Here is a 5,624-nt window from a genome sequence, read left to right on the forward strand (position 1 = left end):
GAGAGAGAGAGAGAGAGAGAGAGAGAGAGAAAGAAAGAAAGAAAGAAAGAAAGAAAGAAAGAAAGAAAGAAAGAAAGAAAGAAAGAAAGAAAGAAAGGCTAGAGTAAGAAGAAGAGAGAGTAAGAGAGGAGAGTAAGAGAGAGAGGAGAGGAGAGAAGGGGAGGGGAGAGGAGAGGAGGGGAGGGGAGGAAGAGGAGAGAGATGGGGGCAAGCAGCCCCTCTTATGGTGGGCTGTTATCTATGGTGTTGCTAGGTAACTGGGAGGAGTTTAGCCTGAAGGTCAGAAGCTTGGGACATTGTGTACGTGGCTACTAACCATGCTTCTCCTGTGGGAGCTGTCGGGGTGGTAACTTCAACAGGAGCCAGGGTTCAGGAGATATGAGGGAATGCCTACTGTGCCATGTAGGTGAATTATCACCACTCTGGGGTTCAGACCTGAGCTCGACTGGAGACCAAACTTTATGTGCATAGCCCAATGCCCCACATCTCCCCTGTCTGTTTTTATAAGAAAAAGGGGGTGTCACTGTGAGACTGTGTCATTTGTGAAAATTTAGGTTGGTGGAAGTATCAGAAGAAAAGATATAGCCTTGAGAAATAGGGTGGATAACAACAAAGCCAGAGTAGTAAGGAGGGCTAAGGGTAAGGGTTGAGAAGGCAAGAGATTGTACAATCAGTCAATTGTTCCATGGGTAGTACAACTTGAGGGTAATAACATCAGTTTTGAACAGCAATTAATTAATCTAGATAGGCATTATGGTTTCCTCACTATCATGTTTCTTTCCCCAAAGTTCAGCAGCCGTTTGACTTTGGCAAGAGAGTCCATCTGTAGCTGGAAGGTCCCAAGTCTGTCTTCTGTGGGGTTCAGCACGTGTCTTGGGAATCTTCAGTCAGATAAGGTTTTTGGAGGAAGGCAGCTTTGTTGTCTGTAGGTCTCAGGAGATGGCACTGTCTCAGGTGGATCTGTGGCAGCAGGTACTATGTGGAGGTAGACCTGTAGAGTAATGGTAACAGAGGAGCAGAACACCAGCAGGAGAATATCTGTACAGGGTGGATAGCAAACATTGCACCTGCAATGGTTAGTTTACGAGCGCATCACAGTCCACTTTGGATGGCTAAGGAAGAAAATATCATGAATGCTAGAGAGAAAATAAGCATTTCAATAAAGAAGCAAGAGAATTTTGGGTTGAAAGCAAGATTTAAGTGTTCCTGTAGGAGGAACACAGCCTTGGATGCACCTTTCGAGGGCTAATCTGGATGGGGGTGGGGGCGGAGGGGAACATTGTACCCTACATTTGCCTTTTCTTTCCCCTTTGTTTTTTCTCTGAAAGCAGAAAGAGAGGAAAGTTTAACATAGAGGGTTGCGAGAAAGGCCTTTTCAGCTAAGGCGGCTGTCCGGGCCTCAGGGGCGCATCACCTTCGCCTGTGATGCCTGCCCATGGTGCTTCTGCCTCTGCCCACCCACCGCCTCATTTGTCAGCCCGCTGCACACCCCTGGACTCCTGTGCATGGGGCTCCACATGGGCCACACTCTCATGTGGGACTGTGGCCAAGAGAAGAGAAGTGGGGGAAAGAGAGAGAGAAGAAAGGCTAGAGTAAGAGGTTAGAGAGAGAGAGTGAGGAAAGGGAATAAGAGAGTGAGAGGAGAGAGGAGAGAGGAGAAGAGACAGGAGAGAGTAAGAGAGTGAGAGAAGATGAGGAAAGGAGAGGGTGGGGTGGGACCAAGCAGCCCCTCTTATGGTAGGTTGTTATCTGTGCTGTTGCTAGGTAACTGGGAATTATTTAACCTGAAGGTCAGAAGCTTGGGACATTGTCTATGTGACTACTAGCCACACTTCTCCTATGGGGGGTGTGGGGGCTGTAGCTTCGACAGGAGCCAGGATCCAGGAGACAGGAGGGAACACCTACTGTGCCATGTAGGTGAATTATCACCACTCCAGGGTTTAGACCTCAGCTCGACTGGAGACCAGACTGTCTGTGCATAGCCCAGTGCCCCACAGATGAGCGTTCCCCTTATTCCACATCCTTGCCAACATGAGCTATCACTTTTTATTTTGTTTATCTTAACCATTCTGACAGGTGTAAGATTTTCATCAAGTAGTATTGATTTACATCAAGTAGTTTTGATTTGCATTTCCCTGATGGCTAAGGATGTTGAACATTTCTTTAAGTGTTTTTCGTTCATTTGAGATTCCTCTTTGGAGAATTCTCTGTTTAAATCCATACCCCATTTTTAATTATGTTGCTTGTTTTCTAGGAATCTAGTACTTTGAGCTCTGTATGTATTTTGGATATTAGCCCTTTATTGGATGTGCAGTTGGTAAAAAATCTTTTCCCATCCTGTAGGCTGCCATTTCATTTGAATAATGGTGTCTTTTGCTATACTAAACCTTTCAGTTTCATGAAGACCCATTCATCAGTTGGTTTTTTTTTTTTTTTTAATTTTAGTAGCTTGTTAATGGTGTTCTGTTGAATGTATATGGTTTTATGATGAAGTCTTTGATCCATTGGAGTCGAGTTTTGTTAAAGGTGATAAGTATTTATCTATTTACATTGCTTTACACACAGACATCCAGTTTCACAAGTACCATTCATTGAAGATGGTTTTCTTTTTCTCCAATATGTATTTCTGGCTTCTTTATTAAAAATCAGGTGTGTGGTTTTATGACTGAATCTTCTATTTGATACCATTGATCACTATATCTTTTTTGTCGCAATACTATACTGTTTTTATTACTACAGCTCTGTAGCATAACTTCAACTCAAGAATGGTGATACCTTCAAGAGTTCTTTTATTATTTGGGATTGTTTCAGATATTCTGGACATTTTCATGTTTCCACATGAAGCTGAAGATTGTCCTTTATGAACAGTGACTAATAACATTGGAAATTTTATGAGAATTGCATTAATATATAATATATATATATATATATATATATATATATATATATATATTGGTTGCTATAGTATGGCCACTTTTAACTATATTAATCCTACAATCCATGAGTATGTGAGATCACTACATCTTCTGATATCTTCTTCAATTTCTTCAGTATCTTAAAGTTTTAGTCTTTTACTTGCTTGATTAGAGTTACAACAAGATGTTTTATATAATTTAAGGTTATTGTGAAAGGTGTTGCTTCCCTGATTTCTCTCTCAGACCAATTGTCATTTGTATATAAAAAAAAATTTAAGTTAATTTTGTATCTAGCTATTTTACTAAAACTCTTTATCAGCTATATATCCTGGTAGAATATTTTACTTCACATGTATACTATTAATATCATCTGCAAATAAAAATATCTTAATTTCTTACCTTCCTATTTGAATACCCTTGATCTCTTTCCAGTGTGCTACGTTTCTTCAATTAAGACTTCAAGTACTATACTAAATAGATATTGAGACAGTGAACAACCTTCAATTGTTCCTGATATTATTAGAATTGCTTTGAGTTTCTATTCATTTAATTTGATGTTGACTATGGCCATATTGTTAATTGTTTTTATCATGTTCCTTGTCCCTAATGTCTCCAGGACTTATATTATGAAAAGAAGTTGGATTTTCTCAAAAGTATTTTCTAATGACATAATCATGTGGATTTTGTCTTTTAGTTTTTCTATATGTTAGATGATGACATTCGTTAATATACATATGTTAAACCATTTCTTTTTCTCTAGGATGACCTACTTGATCACTGTGAACAATATTTTTCATGTGAGTTCCGGTTTGGTCGGAGCCACCCCTGACATATCTCTTCACAACCCCAGTGAAGGCCGCTGAGCACTCCAGAAGACTCTCCACACCAAAAGTCCTCGGAATCACTGTGAGTGGAACACAATCAACACCAGAGAATCCAGGAGGGGCTTGTGCCAGCAGGAACAGGGACAAAGGAACATTGCCCACCTAGAGGCAGGGTTCTGATCCAGTTTGGGCCACCCTTGCCATCTCTCTTCTGAACCCCAGTGGAGGCAATTGAGCACTCCTAAGGAATCTCCACACTGCAGGTCCTCTGGATCACTGCAGAGGCAGCAGAGTACTCTGGAGGACCCTCCACACCTCAGGTCATAAGGTTCAGGAGGAGAGTTGGCCTACAGAGAGGGCTCTGACCCCAGGACTCAGAAGGAGGATCGGAGCTCCAGACTCCTGGACACCTGCCTTGCAAGAGAAGAGCTTGCCTGCAGAGAGTGCTCTGACCACAGGGATGCAGGGGAGAGTTGGATTCCCAGGAATGCTGACAGAGGCTAACAGAATCATAGGAGGAACAAACTCCAGCCATAGACAGCTTGAACATTAACACCAGAGATTTCCAGATGGCGAAAGGCAAACGTAAAATTCTTACTAACAGAAACCAAGAACACTGGGCTTCATCAGAACCCAGTACACCCACCACAACGAGTCCTGGATACCCCAACACACCTGAAAAGCAAGATGTGGATTTAAGATCATACCTCATGATGGTGGTAGATAATTTGAAGAAGAACATTAATAACTCACTCAAAGAAATACAGGAGAACAATGCTAAACAAGTAGAATCCCTTAAAGAGGAAGCACAAAAATCCATCAAGGAATTACAGGAAACCACTGCTAAACAGGTAGAAGTCCTTAAAGAACTATAGGCAAACACAGGTAGAAGAAACAAAAAAAAATCCTTTAAAGAATTACAGGAAAACACTGATAAACAGCTAGAAGAAACACAAAAATCCCTTAAAGAATTACAGGAAAACTCAAACAGGGGATGGAATTGAACAAAATCATTGAGGATCTGAAAATGGAAGTAGAGACAATAAAGAAAACCAAAAGGGAGACAACTCTGGAGATAGAAAACCTAGGAAAGAAATCAGGAACTATAGATGTGAGCATCAGCAACAGAATACAAGAGATGGAAGAGAGAATCTCAGGTGCAGAAGATTCCATAGGAAACATGGACACAACAATCAAAGAAAATGAAAAATGGAAAAAGATCCTAACTCAAAACATCCAGGAAATTCAGGACACAATGAGAAGACCAAACCTACGAATACGAGGAGTAGATGAGAATGAAGATAATCAACTTAAAGGGCCAGCAAGTATCTTCAACAAAATAATAGAAGAAAACTTCCCAAACCTAAAGAAAGAGATGTCCATGAACATACAAGAAGCCTACAGAACTCCAGATAGACTGGACCAGAAAAGAACTTCCTCCCGATACATAATAATCATAACAGCAAATGCACTAAATAAAGACAGAATATTAAAAGCAGTAAGAGAAAAGGGCCAAGTAACATATAAAGGCAGGCCTATTAGAATTACTTCAGAATTCTCACCAGAGACAATGAAAGCCAGAAGATCCTGGACAGATGTGATACAGACCCTAAGAGAACACAAATGCCAGCCCAGGCTACTATACCCAGCAAAACTCACAATTACCATAGATGGAGGAACCAAGGTATGCCATGACAAAACCAAATTCACACAATATCTTTCCACAAATCCAGTCCTTCAAAGGATAATAAAGGGAAAACACCAACACAAAGAAACTACACCCTAAAAAAAGGAAGAAAGTAATTCCTCAACAAAACCAAAAGAAGACAGACACAAGAACAGACTCCCAACTTTAACAACAAAAATGACAGGAAACAAAAATTAT

Source organism: Mus pahari, chromosome 13 (genome assembly GCF_900095145.1).
Source record: "Mus pahari chromosome 13, PAHARI_EIJ_v1.1, whole genome shotgun sequence".
In the NCBI taxonomy this organism is placed as follows: domain Eukaryota; kingdom Metazoa; phylum Chordata; class Mammalia; order Rodentia; family Muridae; genus Mus; species Mus pahari.